Source organism: Lathamus discolor, chromosome 13 (genome assembly GCF_037157495.1).
Source record: "Lathamus discolor isolate bLatDis1 chromosome 13, bLatDis1.hap1, whole genome shotgun sequence".
Lineage (NCBI taxonomy): Eukaryota > Metazoa > Chordata > Aves > Psittaciformes > Psittacidae > Lathamus > Lathamus discolor.
Window position 1 is genome coordinate 7,329,571 of NC_088896.1, and position 19,644 is coordinate 7,349,214.

Genomic DNA, 19,644 nt, shown 5'->3' on the forward strand with positions numbered 1-19,644 from the left:
TTTTCCTGCCCAGAGCATACTTCTAAAACGCACCTTTGTATTCTAGCAAAATGAGAACTCCCCGATGTCTGAATTGGGAAGGAGGGCATCTTTAAGAGAAGAAACTACAGGCTAGGTTGTTATTTCCATCAGCTCGGAGAAATGTGTGGGAGTCATAGGTTTCAAGTCATCCTGATGACATTTAATTGAAGTAGATCAGATTTCTTGAGTGCTTCAGAGCAACTGGACAGGACTAAAATCATCACTACTTGAAAGGAAGAATTGGGCTGCAGGCACTTAGTCAATGTGATTCTTGTATTCATTCTGCTAGTTCTCAGGGTAGCGTAAGTGCTCTTTGCACTGCAGCAGTCTCTACTGGTGTTTACTGCATCTTTTCTCATGGGTTATAAAGACACTCAGGATTTTAACAAACTAATTGCCATCATCTGCCCAGTGAGAACAGGGAGGCTGGACATGAGGCACAGCTATAAAAGGCTTTAGAGACAAATGACAACTTTAAGATTTATTTTTTTTTTTAATGGATTTTCATTAAACAGAGGAACTGTGCAGCAGGAGGGATTTCTTTCCTTGATAGGATTGCAGAATGCTTAGTGTCATTTGAATGCTTAGGCAATTGAGAATTATCCCTCTTGGCAAAATGAAATGCATAGAATTTAGGGAACTGGGGCATCCTGGGGGTGAGCAGGCATTTCTCAGGTATTTGATATATGTGCCGTGATATAGATATTTCTTTGGGCGCTGAATGAGTTGTGCAGAAGCACCAAACTAGTATAGGTGTTTAAAGATGCTGAAATACAATTTGCATCTGATTCTTGAAAAGTTAATGAAATAAGGACTGCAACGAGTCCTTCTAAGTCATTCCTTCAGCACAAGAAACAGTTATTGAACTCAAGACCTTGTTTGTTGAGTGTTCTGCATTTTCCTTTGTGCAATATAGCATATGCAATTATCTTCTTATTACTTTTTAAAATCCAGGTTAATATCCCTTACTCTGCTATTAGAAAAGCCATAAGTGGCATCATCTGTCTGTATTCTAGAGGTATTTAAGCACACTTTAGCAAATGCATTTCAGCAAATATTTCCACTGATATTTACTAAACACCCTTACTCAAACAGTTAAACATTTTCCATGGGTTTGACGGTAAATTCTCTTTTGGGCTTTCCCAACTAATTCCTTACAGTAAGATCCTGATCCAGAGCATAAACCCTTACAGAGACCTTAGCTTTTATATTTACACAGACATCCCTGTTCCTAAACTAGTCTCCTTCAAATTGTGCATTACATGTGGGAAAATAAATGTCTCAAGGAAGTGAGATGACCTGTCATAAAAGGTTATGTTGTCCATTACGTCAGCAAAGAATTGGTGACAAGAGAGAATGCCAAACACTAAGCAGCAAGCTCAAGTTTGATTCCTGTTGATGTCAGTGGAACCTTAATATGAGAGTAATGGCGGGAAAAGAAGTCAGGTAGTTGATGTTGGCTGCTGGCAGGTAGGCAAAAGTAACATATGTTCATTTTCTGCATCTTTTAGTATGGTATGTTTATCATCTTCATGCAAACCTTATACTTATTTCAGTGATAAATAAGAAGTTTGTAACTCAGACTGAAAAATCTTTGAAGCAAACAAAGTTTTCTTCACCTGGAAAATAGAATAATGGGCTCAAAACCATGCATTTTTTAAATCTAGATAAATAATAATGAGTTTATTCTTTTGTCATTTACTTGCTGAGATGTTATTTGACTGGCAGTGGCCTTAAAGCTTGGTTTTGAAGTCATTATGGCCATATTGGCTGCTGCAGCTCCACAGGAAAGCTGAGGTCAATAAAGTTGAATGGATGTCAATATGGCCTATTCCAAAGCCCATGGAAATCAATTGGAATATTTCTGCAGACTCAGTTAGTTTTAGGTCGGGCTTTTTCTGCAGAATTTGGCACAGTATGCTTGATCCCAAGGGAAACTGTTTAGTATAGTACCAGGTATTTTGGGGTAGAAGCAGAATATAACTCTCCTGTACTTGTTGGTACATTCTAACCAGGCAAAAATGCTGGCGGCAGCATCAGGTTCTTATTGTATGAACTTCCATTCAAAACTCCTTCTGTAATTCACTAAAATGAAGAGGACTGATATTTCTGCAGTTACTTGGGTGCCATTCATTTTTATACAGTTGGCTAAACTTAAATTTAAACTTGCCAACCTTTAAGCTGCTCTGAAGTCACTGGACTACTCATGTGCCTGGAGGTAAAAATGACTGCAAAGTGGTTTTAGACAGGTCTGAAGCATATTTGTGTACTTTTAATTGTGAGGGTTTGACTATCTAGACACTGTGGCTGGGATTTCTGACAGACTTTGAGAGTACCTAATGTATTCATTACAAGCTGGACACCTAGTTTCTTCAGGCCAGATTTATAGAGAAAGACTTTTCGGTTTAGTTCAAAAATACTCACAAAATTCACATGCTTTGCGGTTTTTATACCAGCAGAACATATTCCAGTTTAGTAAACCAGAATTAAGGTTTGTACCTTCCCAGAGAAGGAGCCAGCCTTTTGACTCATTTGACCCAAAATTAGCTTGGATAAGAAGACATCAGCTTGTTTTGAACTGGGCAACTTCTGAGCAGAATGGGTTGAACTGTGGGTTACCTTGTGTTGATAGAAGAGGTTGCTACCATTCGTCACCACAACACTGCAGAAGGTTCACAGTGACCTGGTACAGCAGCTTACCTGTGCACTCCCTAGCTCATTTCTGTTAAAGTAAGCCAGATCAGCAGAGGTCTGCTGTTGAAGTTGACTGAAGCTTCTGACATGTTTCCAGCAATCAAGCTGGCAGAGTGGGAATAGTTCCTGCTCTTGCTTGTTCTCCCCTTGTCCTGGGGGCTCCTAGCCCCATGGCAGGGATGGTGGAAGAACTGGTGAGTCAGCTTTGGAATTGCCATTGGGAACAGCCTAGGGTGTAAGCATGAACCAAAATCAATGTTATATCAAAATCAAAGAAAGGATCAATGCTGCAGCTCACTCAGGTGGAAGAAAACTCAAGGGTCTCCAAATCCAAACAGGGATTTGAAGACCATTCAAAACCAGCATCCTATTAGTGTTCAGCACAGGGAACTCAGTCTGTTTACCAGAACTGGACTTGAACCATTAATGAAATGAAAGTTGATTGGAATAAATTATCATATTGTCAGCATTGAACTTTGCTGTTGTTAACCACATAAACTTGAAACTGTTACTCCTTGTCTCAAGTTTATTCTGTATTTGCACTTACATTCAAGGTGGGTCTTGCACTAGTAGTTCTGTACTGCAATTAACTGAATTGTCTGTAGAAGACAGAAAGGGCTTTTGTGATTAGACTGTACATTTGAATGTCTTTCCATGCAAGTTCCAAGTAACTTCATATGAGGCAGTAACATGTCATAACAAAATGCAAAAACATACCAGCAAATTATTGTGCATCCCATGCACACATTTGAAGATATGATAAAGAATTACATACATATTTCTTTTCTATAAAGAAATAATATACAATTTCTTTTAAAATAAGTAGTGAAAATTTGTCTACACAAACCTTTGATATGTCTTTATTTCCTGTATGAGGAACTATAATCTCAGGGAATAAGTATGGTTTAGGGAAGAGTTTATAGTTGTGTTTGTGCCAACATTGATTATGTGGCTTCTGACAAGCTGTCTGTATCTCATTATCTTGCATTTATAAAATGGGCTACAATTCCACAAGGAATTCAGTAAGACCATGTTAACAATTTACAGTAAGAAAGGCAGAGTTGACTTTTGACACTTTGACAGTAAGAATAGCTCAGAGGTGCCCCAGCTCCTTTGTGGCTATGTAACACCACTGGCCAGCAAGTGGGGAGCAAGTGGCAGGACCCAGCCAGCTTCAGTCCTCCCTTGCTCAGCTCTGTTGGTGCTTGGGGCATGCTGGTGGTCCAAGGTCAACCAAGGAGGACAGGGCTTAAAGGCTCTGCCTTAGCATTGTTGGGTTGCCATCATTGTCAGCAGTCTGCTGCCCACAGCTCCTATTTGTCTATTTCTGAATTCAGTCCTCATAGGCATGTGTCTCATTTTAAGCTTTTAAGCACCTCTTGGTTCAGAGGTTAAGCAATTTAATATTAGACAGCCACAGGTGAGTTGCTGAGAATATAACTATAAATACTAAGCGATAATATTGCCACTTAATTTCTAGTACTCGTGTTCCATATATTGTTACTGCCACACTTTCTTGTATTTTCTGAGAATACTTTCAGTGCTTATAAATAGTGCTGACCTCACTAAGGAAGCTGATAAAAAATTTAACACATCGCTGTAAAACTATAGCCTCTAAAAATCCATCAGTGCAACAGACATTAAGGTAATTCTTTTCTATTGATGGTCTTTATCAAAACTGAAATGGAATTTACATTTTCCTGGTAGAGATAATGATGCAATTTATTTTAAGTTAACAACACCCCCAACAAAGGAACAAGAAAAATGACTGGCAGTTAACTATTAAGTCAATCAATGTGTTTTTCCTCTGAGTCAGTCTGTTCATTATCATAAAGACTTATTTTCAGTCCAAATCCCTTTTTCATGTCTGAACTCCAGCAAACAGTGTTAAGACATCAAGTATTTGGGAAATAACATTCTTCTAATTCAAAAAGACATATGTAAACGGCAGTGATTTAGTTTTTCTGGAAGTGAGAAATTAGTCACCAAAGTGTTTAAAGCATCATGTGATCTTGAAGTTCCTAAGTAAACCTCAGTAGGTTCTCTGGGAATCTTGGCAGCTTTGCGCCCACAGAATGAGGTTTTTCTGAGTAGGCATGTTGAGTGTCAAAGTCACCAGATAAAACTGACTTCAGGCAGTGCAGTGATTACAGTCCTTGTAAGATTCTTACTTCCCACAGCCAGGCAGTGTATTAGTGAGCTTGCCTGTTAAAAATGATTCAGAAGATAAAAGGACAGGATTTGTAGGAGGGTTGTTTTTGTAAAAACTGACTTCAGTGTAGTCCCAGAGTGGTGGATGATGAGAAGGGACATTCCTTTAATCCAGCTTTTTGCTTTGACTCAAGTCAGAGACTCTATGGACTGATGTAAGTTGTGCCAAACTCCTGGTGTTCCAGCAGGTTCATTCTGGCAACAAAGGATGTTTTTGGTCTGTATTGACACCTCCTCTGTGTCCCCTTTCATTTATCCGCACATTTGGCCTAAAAACCACACATGGGCTGCTTAGCACACTGCTTGCTATTGGACCTGCCCCCAGAATCCATGCAAGACCATTTCTGCCACATTCAAGGTCACTTTACTTGATACAAGTGACAGAAAGTTACTGTCATGTACCTCAGCAATGTTACCCTCTGTTTCTGGCTATTTCTAAAGCCACCTGCAGTAGCTACGGAGCAGGAAAGAACTTCCTACTTTCTGGTTTTCTGCCTCCGTTCTTCTCTCTTAGGCAATGTGTATTTTTTAATAATGAAGATTCCTTGTCATCTCAACCTAAAAGAAAAGAACATTCATCTTGAAAATTATTCTGATATGGATCTTACTGGTTCCTCATTACAGAATTTGACAGCTAGTTGTCACCTGGTGCCTGTTTAATATAATTCCTCATGCCACATAGGGTAATGGTGATTGCAATATCATGCTAACATTAGGTATGTGTGAGTCACATTTATGCGGTAAATTTTCAGTCTGTGCTGTTCTCAAGAGTAGACTGAGTTGGGAAGTCAAGTTCCCACTAGGCTGTAGTAGGTGTCTGCTTGCAGAGCACTTTTCCCATTGTGCTAAGATTTGCCACTGTGGAATTTGGTAGGAAGGAGGTGAACTCTGAGCAAATGTTGTTTTTGTGTGACTACCCAGTGAGAAGCACATGAACTCGTTAGAAGTTGTTCTTCCCTGAGCTTTGTGCTTGAACCTAAAGGAAGTATGTCCAGGAAAAAAAAATCATATGCCCTGCCTCCTTTGCATGTGGATATTGTTTAGGTGTGTGCACATGTAGACAGCAAGGCACAGTCTTGTTAAAAATGTTTGCTGGTTTTCTGTATTAATGCATGAACCATTTTGCTTTTTCTTGGAAATACACTGCTGTGGTTTTGTGCAATTGTTAGTAGCAATTAAGAAAGAAGAGGAAGCACACTTAGTAAGTAGTATCATTTTTGTCTCTCTCTAGATTTTTTACATTTTTTAATCAAGGTTTTCTTTAAACAGATCTTTATTCTGCAAGAAAATACCCTACTTCTCCAGTATTTCTTTTCAGGTGAAATCAGTGAGTATTCCGAAAGCAGAGATTAATACGCTTTTCTTAGCATTAGATGTTGTTCCCTGCAACTTTTCACGTTGCAAATGTCCATAAAGTATCATTTATGGGCCTGAGCTTGTTCCCATTAAAGTGAATGGGAGTTTCACACTGATTTTTAACACATTTCCTCTGGAATGAAGCCTCAATTCAGCCTTGCACCAGCTGGATAACTTTCCTCACTAAAGTAATTGAGAAAATGAAATTATTCATGTGCTTAGAAGAGACCATGCACTCAAGTCTTTATGGAAGAGTCTTCCAGAAGCACCATGTCCCATACAGCACAACTGCAGTTTGTAGCCAACAGATTGGAATAGCTGCAGCCTGAATGGCACTTCTTCAGCTACAGTGTGAACTGAAGTTTTGTGTTCATTTGCAACAGGTCAGGAGAAAATAGTCTTCTCAGAATGCCTTCTAATTCTTCCATGTTCCAGGGCAAATTACTTGAACCGATGCCTGATTCTAAACTGGTTTCATCTCCCTCACTTTTCCTTGATAAAATGGGGGTGCTCCTCACAAGGATGCAAAAATATAACAGTCAGTGCTTGAAGGAAACTGAAGATAAATACCATGTAAGAAAGGTGGTTACTCATAAAACCATCCATGATGGCTGATCTGCAAGTGCTATCAGCAGGTTTATGTTACCTGCAAAACTTATGCTTTGTATTTTTCTAGAAAGAGAGTGAGGAAATTGGCATCTAACACAATTCAAAAGGATGGGAAAAAATCCTCCAAAAGAAAATAAAGCTCTTGTGACTTTTAGAAATCTTTATAAACGCCATTTAATGTCATTTTCAAATACCTTGAAGGGATCATAAAACTTTGCCTTTCTCTGATCATTGTACCACTTAGAAGAGGAAAGGTATGAACAGCCATAACCCTGGCACATTTTTAACAATACTCAGGACCAAAGGGGATTGTAAGATGGAAGCTTTGATAACAAAAACATAAAGATGTCATTGTCAACTATCTCAAAATATACATGGTGGTTGTAAATGTCACATAAGCCTACAGCTAAGTGATGGATCAGAATTTCCTGTGTTTTCAAAGTGCTCCTCTTGATGAATATTTTAGCTCCTTCATGAACAAGTGATTTTTGTGTCCCACAATTTGCTTTCTGTCCTTGCGTTATGTATCACTAAAACAAACCCCCTCATTTAATATAAGATGCTATATAGGTTAGAATTGTTCTATTCTGCATAAAGGAAAAGCAAAATACTTGGAAAGTGTTTGGAAAAACATGCAAACATGCATAATATTGTAAATCACTTCATTAGGAATAGTGTGAAATTTTTCCCCTTCATTAAAATAATTAAAGTGGTAATAAGTGATAAAATAAAGTAAGTATTGGAGCTGCAAGGACTAACTTGTGCCCCAGTAGAAGTCTTCATTTTGCAAAGTATTTAAGCATACAATTAAAATTAAGCATTTGATTATAAGCTGCTTGGTTCTGCTCAGCATGCAGTAGAGCACTTTGCTGAAAAAAAACAAGAGCCACCAATCCACTACTCTAGTACAGTTGCTCAGATAAATGGGCATATTTTTTGGCCGAACCATTGGACTTTTATTGGGCTTTAGAGATGTTTTTACTATTTTAGTGCCATGTTACTGAATAGAATCAAGATAATTTCTCAGTAGAGCTGCAGGTGCAAAATACATGAGCCATGTATTGCCAAAATTTATTAAGTGCATTAGGTGTTTGGAAAGAAACTTCATCACATTTTAAAATCTATAATCCCAGTAAATTAAAAGATAATTTGAAAATCACAGGCTGGTGGGGAGCCCAACTCAGCTGTTAAAAATCTGTTCTACAAATTGCAAGCCATTAATAATTAGTATTACAAAACCTATTACATCTTTGATTGGGGGGAAATGGACTGAGGCTAGTATTACATTATTCAATTATATTGAATTCCATTTGGTATGTGTTTAAGTGCAGTCTGTAAAAGGATCATGGTAGCAACTATCCAAAATGTTAATTAATTTGTGTATAAAGCAAATAGCACACATAATAATTTCATATAGTGCAGCTCTATTGACTGACAGTGGAAGTGCTTAGACTCAATTAGATTTCTTTATGCATTGTAGCGTAGCACTACAATCACTTACAAATGAGTTTATTAAAATTCCTAAATCCATATAGTGAAAAACATGAAACTCTGTTTCTTGAATGTTTATGATGTCACCTTTGCATACTTTGCCTCTCCATTAAGTAAGTAGAAGATGTCACTAGGAGAATGTAAACCAAAGCAAAATCCTAAGTCAAAGCAGTCTGTGAGTTAGCAGATCAAGTCAAAAGACCTCAGGGACCGGAGTGGCCTACTAACTGGTAAAGAGCTCACTAAAAGACCTGATCTTTTCTGGGATTTCATTTTCTGCTAGCTAACTCGAATTACATACTTTTCCAATTTATAAATATTAGTCATATCTATCTGAGCAGCTGAGAAGTTCAATATTTATTTCCCAATTTGTTGCATTTTCCACCACATTTCATTCAATCTGTTAGCACTGCAATAAATCTATCTTCACATTTATTTCCCAGTTTTTCTCCTCTGTTTCTTCTGTTTTCTGCTCATTAGAAATGCCTTGACATTACAATCTTGCCACTGTGAGGATTTCTTTCTTTTGCCACCATGAAGAAAACAGCTTCATAACGTGTATTTGTATGGTAGTATTGCTCTATGAAATACCATATAAAACATATTCTGCATTACTTGCATGTTACACAGAAATAATCCATTTTAGAGCCTTGTCACAAGTCCCTTTATTGATATAAATGTCAATGCAAAAGTAAACTTCGAGGTTAGGAGGGATATCTTTAAGATGTTGAACAGAGAGTTCTCCTTGAAAATTCTGCCTGCAGCTGCTGCCCTGTCTGAGCTGAACAGTTCAGACACATAAAACAAAAAGGAATTGACCAACAAGTTTAAGCTGCATCTATTTGTTTCAGTCATTTTCCCTTGTGCAAAGGTTTTTTATGTAAACTCAGTGGTTAGTTTCCCCCAGAGATCCAGGAGCTTGTGTAGTGGTTGGTAATTTATGGATGTAGTCAGGAATTACTTTGAAATCACAATATTATGGGGAAAGCTCTGTAACAATTGAACTGAGCTATAGTGACAAGAATTGGTAAGGAAAGGGACAACTGGAAGACCAAGGCAAGGAGGTAACTTGTTATTCTACCCACGTGTTTTAATAGTGCCAGAGTAAGTGAAACATTTCTAAATTCAGTCTGTTTGGAGAAAAAAACACAAACAGGTAATAGAGGATTTATTTACCATAATAGAAACATTTTTTTTTTCAGTATGATTCATGCCTCCAAATCCTTTGGCTCCTGTTCAGCACTCCTGTCATTTTTTTTGTCCCAAATATTAAATGTGTTGTGCATGGCATGGTTCAGCAAACTGCAAAGTCATCCAAAGGAGAACTGGAAACATATTTTTCTTACTAAATTTGCTTTAAAGAGCTGAAACATGTAGCAAATCTTTTAAACTAAGTCATCTCTTAGTTCCTCTCTTGGTTTCCTCTCTTAAAATTCTAAACAGTGGCCTTTCAACAACACATTTCTGTTCAAGTCCTCTCTTCTGCTTGCTGAAAAATGTCTACAGTAGTATAGCAGTGTAGAGCACCAGAGCCTTGACGGTAGAGGTTATTCAAGATCTCCTAAGCGGAACAGGAAATTCTAAAACTAACATGCTAATTCCTTACAAATTCCCATTAGCCTAAGAAGGAATGACCAGAGTTCAAACTCCTGGTGAAATGTCTACAATCAAGGCCATTGTTATTGATTTTTCTGCACTGAGAAACAGTTTAGATGTGAGAACAGTGTGTGTTCATGACACACCACAAAACAGATATTTAGGCACTTAAATCTTCCTGGGTAATGGAGCTGGCTTGCTGTGGCTACTAAAGCTCACACCCATTTTTCACTTAGTATCAAACCCGAGATTTCCAGAAATACAGATCTGAATCAGATGTACCATCTTCCTGCCTTCGGCTGGATGGTCTAAAAATCTTATAGCAGAAGTACCTCGGTGAGTCCTTTCTTTTTTTGCAAAAAAAAAACCCTTACAAACACAAAATGCACATGGAGAAGAGGGTATTTTTTACTACCTAAAATATAGTTATATAATACTATGTGTATTCTAGGAATATACGTATGTTAACAGAAATAAATCTGAATATAATTTTTTGCCTTTTCTTTCTTTTTTATTTTAATTACCAGTTCCTCACTGGATTACTTTATGGATGTGCTGTCAGGTACAGTGGAGTATTAAAAGATGTACCTATAAAGTCATAGAGCATCTACATACTTTAATGAACTGTGAGACCTAAGGCCAATCAGAATAAGAAACTATCAAACACACATGGAAAACAGGTTTCTGTGACATTCCATGAGCCCAGATCTGATTGCTCACTTATAAAATTGAATATATCTATACATATGTGTATATATATTATCAGATATCTTCCTCTAAAAGTATTGTACCCTCTTAACTCTAGCTACATGTACAGCTATCCTGTGGAGGAAATTTGTTCCCAGAATGCTGCTAGCAAGCTTTGGAAAAGAGAACCCATAGTGAACTCAGACACAGGAAAAAGCTTTATTTCTTCATAGAGCATAAGGTAACTTTAATACTTCATTTTACCTTGAAATCTCTTCTAAACAGTGGCCTTTCAACAATATATTTCTCTTCAGGTTTTATTTAATCTGAAATATTCATTTATATTTGGGAGGCCACTTTCAAAAAGTCAAATATTGTACAGGGAGAAGCGGAACAACTGGAGTGGAACTGCCCGTGTACAGGAGCTGCAGAAGGGAGCACCACTGCAGTATTTTCTGACATGGTAATTAATTTCCTTGTTCTTTAGCAGAATTGTCAGATATGAGCCCTTAGATGCTGCAGGGAGCCAAGCTTTCATATGCATTACATAAGCATCACAAAAATATGATTTTATGAATGTGCCTTGTAGAATCATGCCCCTCATTTGTGAATCTGAATCCTGTTTCCTACACATATTGAAGTTACAGTTGCTACTAATAGGCTTCTATCACAGGGTTTTATTCTTCTTTAGAAAGTATTGGCAAACAGGAATGAAAAGAACTCTGATTTTATTTTTTAACAAATAACCCAGTTTTGCAGAACCAGCTTGCATTTTGCTCCCATGGCATCTTTGCTCTGCTCATTTGAGGAAATGCTTTCACCTGTGCTTTATTTCATCTGCCTGCATGGAGGTCTGTCTGGGTGATAGGCTCTGATATCTATAGGCCAGCACAGCTGAGCCCTGCTATCATTTTCCACTACTTTAAGAAATATTGCTCCACACTCCTTTGTGTCTCTTTGCTGCATAACTTTCCCCTTTTCCTTAAAGATGCATAACCCAGATATGGTTTTGTGCTTACTGAAGATACAGAAAAGATTAATTCCCTGCTGGTTTTTTTATTTATTTTTTTTTAATTTCCCACTTTTTTTTTTTTTTTTTTTTTCAGGAATTCCTTGCTGTGGAACCTTTCTGGGAATCCCCCATGTGTTCTAGGATCTTCCTAGTACAAAATCTTCCTAGAATTTCCCCAGAGCTTTCCTAGCTGTAGACCTTTTCTAGGATTTCACTGATCTAGACTATCTAGGAATTTTTGAAGAGCTTTTCAGATATTTCCCAATGGCTTTCCAAGAACTCATGGATCTGGTATTGCTGCCATGTTTACCTAGAATCCCTGCTATGTTACCTAAAACCCCAAGGAGACTTAGAGTGCTACTTGAGATAGCTGCCTAAACCCTGTTCCTCAATAATGCCATCCCTTGATATGATTGCCTACAGCTTACATATTCTCTTACAGTTTTAGGGAACTTTCCCAAATGTAATATGATGGAATGTATGCTAAAGAAAGTCTAAAAGATTTCCCACCAAGTACAGGGCTGATCCCTGTAAGAAAGATTTGTTTTTCTTAGTTTGCTAGTTATTAAAACTGGGGAGGACGAAAAGCAAGGAGTATTGCCAGAAAGGAGAATCAAATCGGTTCAAAACTATGAGATGTCACAGGAGCTGACTTCAGAGTATCACACAGTGATGGAGCAACTCCATACTCATCATGCAGTGAGTATGGAGTTGCTGTTGATAAATAAAGTACTGAGAACAGACCTGTAGTCAGAGCAGAACCACAAGCACATCTGAAAGGATGAAAATGTCGTAAGTTCAAAACTCATAGGCTTTCCTTCACCTGTCACTCAGTATGTGACTTGAATGAAGAGCTTGCTCTTCACCCCTAATGTTCTCATATTTTATTGAAGATGCAATACTCCAAGAAGACTGAGTATAGTATCAAGCAATAGAAATAAGACACAAAAGCACAGGAGAGGACTAAGATATACAGACAGAATTGAAGATAAAACACAACCATATTAAGGTCACTGTATTAAAAAATAAGTAGACCTGATTTTCTTCTGCATCAGAGCTTCCTTATGCCACTTTGTCAGAATAATAGGGCCATGAAGTGTGCATAACTGTAATTACTCCTACTCCAAAGGTCTTTTAAGCTGACAGACTGGTATAAATGGAGCATTGTATAAATGAGAATGAGTTCAGTGTGGAGTAGATTGCACGTTCCTCTGAATTCCAAATGCATTCTAAAATTTTAAGTAAGGAAAGTGTCAGGTATATCTCCCTGTATGGAAACTGAGTATTTCAGAGTCACTCTACATCTTTACTCCTCATACAGGTATGGCACAAAGGTGCTGAAAGTGCTGCAGAATTGTACTGTTAAAATTTTGCACCAATTTAGTTCAGCTGTGATTGCAAAAGAGACTCAGACTGTGGTATCCTTCATGGTACATATCAATTCAGAGGAATGTCCCAAAATGTTAGAGGAAACTAAGAAGGGTGAAACACAGTCGCAAAATAGTTAACTCTTTTTGTCTTGCAAAGGGTTTATGGCTAGCATTCCAATTGATTCATCTGACAGTGGTACTGAGACCAAAGGATGCTTTAATGAGAGATTCTCTGCAATTCCTTCCTAGACTGAAAGGCTGGCCTTCTATGGCAGCAATTCTTAGGTGTCAGAAAGATCAGATGCCATGTGGAGTATGTTCTCTGCTTACATAATAAATAGATGGCCAGCCTAGAAAGAAGCTTTTAAAATCATAAGATTTGTCTAGGGTAGGATGAGGTCAGAGGAGCTGGGGATGTAATGTAAGTTTCTAACAAGGAAATTGAAAGGCAGGTGAGAGAAACTGCCTTTCAAGATTCTCCTTTATTATCTCCCTTTCTTCACTGAAATTTTTACCAGGACAAGACTCATACAACACTTTGACAATCTTGTAAGTCTGCTACAGTATAAAATGTATTGCTCTGCTCAGGTGAATTGTACCTACTGTGTCTGTATAGGTTAATGAAATCTAATTCCCCACTCTTGATAAAACCCATTAAGGAGTGACCAGCCGCTTTGGTTGGAATCCCAGCTCTGCTGTATCTCCCCTTCTCTCTCACCTGTCAGTCAATAAGATTTCTCAGAGAAAGTTTTCCATTTATCATATTGACTTCTGCAACCCTGTTGGTTTTGGATCACTTTGAGAAAGAATTGCTGTAAAATGCAATAATAAGATATATCTCTGGGACCTCATTGTCTGTTTGGGTTTTTTTTATTCTGTGAGCAGGGTCTCTAGAATGTATTTAATAAATTTAAACAAGATTATACCAATTTTATACTATATTGTTGGGAAATACTTCCTGGCTAGCTAGACCTTTTGTAGCCTTACTGCCTTTTCAGTCTAAATATGAATGCCTGCCCTGGAGTCTTTAACTGCAAACTTTACATGATGAAAATGTACCTAGGGTTTTGGGGTATCCCCAGACCTCTGGCCAAATACAACCTTTTATGAGAAGAGTAAACTAGCTCTGATTAGTGTTTACAGAATTCTAGCCTGTGAAATGACTGCTGAGCCAAGATGCACCCACCAAAATCATGGTTCTGCAGAGCACTTAGTCATGATCTTCAGTTCTTTACTGAAGTGGAGCCTGAGGCCAAACAAGTTTTAAATGGAAACATAACCTTAACTGCCACATATAAATTGGTAACTTATATGGAAAAACTTTCATTATTATATTTTCATTCAGGAAACTCAGTGGAATTAGTCAAGAGCCATAAACCTGCCATCATTGACAGGCCTAGAGGATAATCCCCGATTAGAAATGTCCTCCAAGGCACATCTTTTGGTATTAGCCTAATTTAAAAAAAGGAGGTTTTGTGCTACTGAAAAATACGTGTTCTGAGCAGCAAAAATGAAACTGAATCACATCCTGCAATGAAGTCTGAAATCCATACAGCCCAATTCTACAGTTGCCTTACCTAGTTAGAAATACAGTATGCAATTGTGCTGTCTCAAAAAGCAGTGCTCGTATGCAAAACAGAGACAGTAGGAACAAAAACAGATACTTGAGAGTACTTCAGTGAGTAAGAAAAAAAAAGAAAGGAAGTGATAAAGAAAATCCAGTTACTGCTGCTCTTTCTGCTGGAGAAATGGGAGAAATAGTGATGCTGTGATCTCTGACCTTTTATTAACAAGCTAGTCACTTCCAGAGGACAGTGATTCATTGCAGGGCACCTTATCTGCATTTGAACAGACTCACCTCCAAGGCATTCCTTTGTCATATACTGTAACTAGAGATGGCAATAGATTCCCTGTACTAGCGGAAATAGATTTATAAAGTTTAAAGTGCTACTTTATCCTATCTGCAATATGAAAGAACCTTTAATGAGATTTAGAAAATTATGGATAAAGCCTAGTTAGACTTTTGTAATAAAACATACATTGACATCTCTAACTAATGTGTATTGTTGCAGTGTAAGCCTATAGAGAAGAAGGGGTGCCTTATTTGAATTACAAATTGGTAAAAGGAATATGATACGGTATTTGAAGGTGGTACAAAGGCTGAAAGTTTCCACAGGAAAAGAAAGAATAAAATGTCTGTCTTGATCTTTCCAACTGTATTTTGCAAACCAAACTGAGGAAGATTTCCTGCTTTAAATCAAACATTGGACAGTCAGTGAGAGGTAAGAAACGTTCTTTATAGCGAATGGATAAATGGTTCCACTCTGACTACACTTTCAGGCAAAGTTTGGTAAGGCCTTACTAACCACAATTCTTTGAATTGTCCCAATGAGAAGTAATCACCATTCATTGCTGATTAAGATTGAGAAACCATTTATTTAAAAATCTTCTCGGGGCATGCTCAGTATCAGTATACAATCCTTTCACCGATAACCAAAACAAATCATTGTGTCTGGATGGTTACAGTTGGAAGGGGAACTTTGAATCTTGCAAATATAAGATTGCTTTCTTGTGTGTCATTCATCTTATTCCTTAAATTCTGGGTGACTTTCAGTCCTACCTATGCTGATTTATATTGCTTCAGAATGAAGTGCTGGATATAAACACAACTGCTCAGTGACCCTATCTGGAGTGAATAGCTTTACTATTTCCCAATCCTGATTTACATATAATCAGAATGTATGTAAATTATGTAAATACCATTATTGTTTCTTCCTTAGTACAGTCTATTTTCCCTTTGTTCCTAGTCACAGCTGGTTAATTGTCACTATACAATCTGGACGGTTCACTTTAAACTATCCACACGTCATTAGGGTTTCTAGTACAGTCATATTAAATATTTTACCAGATATGATATATATGCATTCTTTTAATGCTTGTGACTTGTGATGCATTATCATTAGCTGTACCTTATCTGAATATCTCGTAACTTGAAAGCCCAGGTATGCTTCCACATGCTTTTACTTTCTTTCCACTTCATGACCTTGTTTTCATCAAGGGAAAATCCAGATACAAAAGTAAAGTAAGAGCCATGATTTAGCTCAGAAGTTTTCCAGTGTGGCTATGGGAAGACTATTCTCATTGTGAAGTATGCCTCTTTTGTCATAAAGATGCACTGCCTAGAGAGTGGATGTGATATATTATCAGCCTGGATGACAGACCAGCATCATACCACTTTACATAGTCCTCTCTCACACTTCACTTTCTTGTAGCTTCTTAACTAGTCAATGCTCAGATTCAAGGGAGCTTTGTACTGAGTAAAAATCTGTAGAAAGCATTTTGTGATCGTTATATCTCAGAGTCCCATTAATCCAGCTACAAGGTCAGCTTGTAGACTTTTACTTTCAACAGAACTGTGAAGCAGTAAGTGCAGCTACCCTAACTTCATTTTTCTTATTTGAATCCTCTTAGTAAAAAAAATATCCTCTTAGACATCACATTTCCAACATCTGCAGGACTTACTGTCTGTGAATTTTGCCATGTCACATAGACTAATGTTAACATCTGTAGACCTGTTTGATTTGACAAGCCTTGTTTTTAGTCTTCTATACCTTAAGGCTTTTTAGCATTCCATTTTGATGATTCTTTTAATAGCACAACACCAAATTCTTAAATTTGCCAAGTAAGTTTCCTTCATCAAGTGGCAGTCCCACAGTGCAAAGTCTGTTTATGGCGATCTAAGAAGTATACTGGGAAATTCTCTTATTAAGAGAAAATCTCTGCCATCATAAAGCTGCTGAAAGTAGCTCTTTGCACCAACCCTTCACCTACCTCTAACGTTCATGTGAAGAGATAGCTTGTCTGGAGGACTGCAGCAGACAAGGCATGAGAACACAAGACAGTCCTAACAGGGAAATAATCTGACTCTTTTACCAGCAACAGGTAAAGCTGAGTCCTCGTAGAGAGCTGAGAATACAGGAGATGCAGGTTACCCTCTGTTACCACTCTTCTCCAGCTCCAAATATCTGCTCTGGTTACTTTTCTCCCGTTCTTTTCTTCGGTCTGGGTTTGAGTCTATGTTTTGATTTAGTGGTCTCCTTGGGCACCTTCTGCTCTTGCGAGTAATCCTTATTGATAAAGAGCTCAGTTAGAGGCAATAGGGCCTTAAATCTAATTTTTTGGCATCTCTACTTGTATTTATGGAGAACTATTCTTGTGAATAAAGTTTTAGCTTGTGGTAAACAGTGGTAAATACTGCCAACAGCTACAGTCTGGTTCCAGCTATACCAGCTCAAATGAGTTGAAAACTCTAATGTGGAAAACTGAGTAATTCCATGTTATTTGGGAAAATTTCTCCCCCTAGCAGGTGAGGAATTTTCATAGTGATATTTATTAGTCTTGTTATTTGCTAAGGAACTGTGGAAAGATATCATGGATCTGCTAAAAAAGGATAAACCTGGATATCAGAAACTAGCTGGGAAGCAGATACAACAAAGCCTTCCTGCTTTACCTTTGTATGGCAGAATGCTTTCACCCTATTTGCACCACACACCCAACATCAATATAGCACTATTCAGGTAACAGGGGACAGTGCAGCTAACAAAGAACATGACTGGAAGATCGTAAGGAATACACTTCCTCTTTATTGTTTGAAAAATAGTGATTTAAACTGGTGGTTATGGTAACTTTTGATGTGACATAATAGCAGAAGCATATTGTCATAATCTGTAGCCCTTTAATTCAATATATAGATAGATATTTGATAATTTGTGTTTGCTACTTCTGCTACTAGTAAGACAGTGGGGTTGGTTCTGGTAATTACTGGCTGCCTTCTGTCTGGTTTTGGCCTTCTGAAGTCTGCCAAGTTCAAGTGACAAGCAATTGAAGAATGGAACAAGCTCTGTCATTATATTAACAATATAGATCATGAAGCTGTCTAGGAGAGAGGAAATAAAACAGACAGGTGTTGGGGTTTGGGTTTTTTTTTCCTTTTGGTGTACTTTGTTCTCCCATTTCCAAGAAATAGACACAAGAAAGAAGCCTCCAAATCTGCCATTTCCTCCTAGCTTCCAGTGACCCTTCACTGCTCTGGGGCCATTAATACCACATTTAAGAAAGGAGACCCAGGAGCAGAATGGTATGATAGAAAATGAATGCAGGCCAGAATTCTTTTGTTTGAAGGATTACTGGGTGCTGTGATATATTGTATTTTAGCACACTCATTTTCCTCTGACCCACCCTTCTTGCTATGCACAGCTTCTGGGCCAAGGTAAATGCTCAGGTGCAAGAAAGGGATGGTGCAGCACTGTTGGAAAACTGCAGGAAAACTTCTTCTTCTCCTTAGCTCTGCACCCCACTTCAGGGGATCATCCCATTTAAATGCAGGGTCTTCTCTTTGGAATGATTTCAAAGTTGTTCACAGACTGCATGTAAGGACTTACAGGGTTTTATATTTTAAGAGGAGCAGCATTACTTCAGCAGTGTTTTTAAAAGTTGTGGATGGGTGTCTTGCAAAGGAGAACTGATTCATTCCCAACTCTGGTGTAGCCGGGCTGTGTGACCTTGGGCAAGGCACTTTACACCTGCTGTGTAAAATATTGCTGATGCTTATCTAGATTAAAGAAGAGCAGTGAGGCGATGTTCATTAATTATTGTTGGAGAGTGGTCTGAGATCCAATCCAATAAAAGTGTAGGATACAGTGCTTTGCCCTTCTAGAACGCATTAATTTAAGGAAGGTAAAGCATTATATCTTCCACTTTTATGTGAAAAGGAAGAAAACTAAAACACCACCTGGAAGCCTTATTGTAATTGGCTTTGTTGTTTGTTTTTTTCTGTACTGTAACCAAGGCTAAATTCACAGAGGTGTTTATAAAACATGAAAAGATTCAGATAGGCACCTTGTGCAATTTGCGTAAATAGTCTGGGAATCTGCTCCTAGTAGAGTCAGGCACCTAACATGGTTGGATGGCTTCATCAGTCCCAAGAGAATGCCCACCTAGGTCCTTAGGAGGCTCATTTTCTCTGGCAGTCTAAACTTCAAGTTCACTATTTGCAGTGCTTAAAGATACAGAGCAAATATTCCAAAAGTCATTTTACAATAGAGCCCTCCCTGTCATGTAAGAGTTTGGAAATGTTCTGCAATATGAAGCTTTGGGGCGAGCACTCATTGAAATGTTGCACTTATTTCTTGCTGCATATTAGTCCCATTTCATTTCTGAACTGAGTTGCTATTAAAAGGAGAATTCTGTAACTGGCTCATCTGTATGCTGTTGTTAGAAGTTTCCAGTTTAGATGTGTGTTTAAAACTCAGCTGTTTATCAGTGCATGTACAATCAATAGCCATAAATTCAGATTTGGTTTTCTGTGCACTTTTTGGACCTGTGGTAAGCCCCATAACCATTCTTCTTATGAATTCATTCTTATGAATCCCTCAGCTGATGTTTTCTCTTGGAAAACAGAATTTTTCTCTATGTTATGAGGCATAAGGACAGAGACATGGCCATTAAGTTTGTCGTCTCATTACTGCTGCAAAAAACACTCCAAAAATGGATCAGAACAGCCCAATCTCTGTATTTCAGAAGAAAAATATCAGTCTT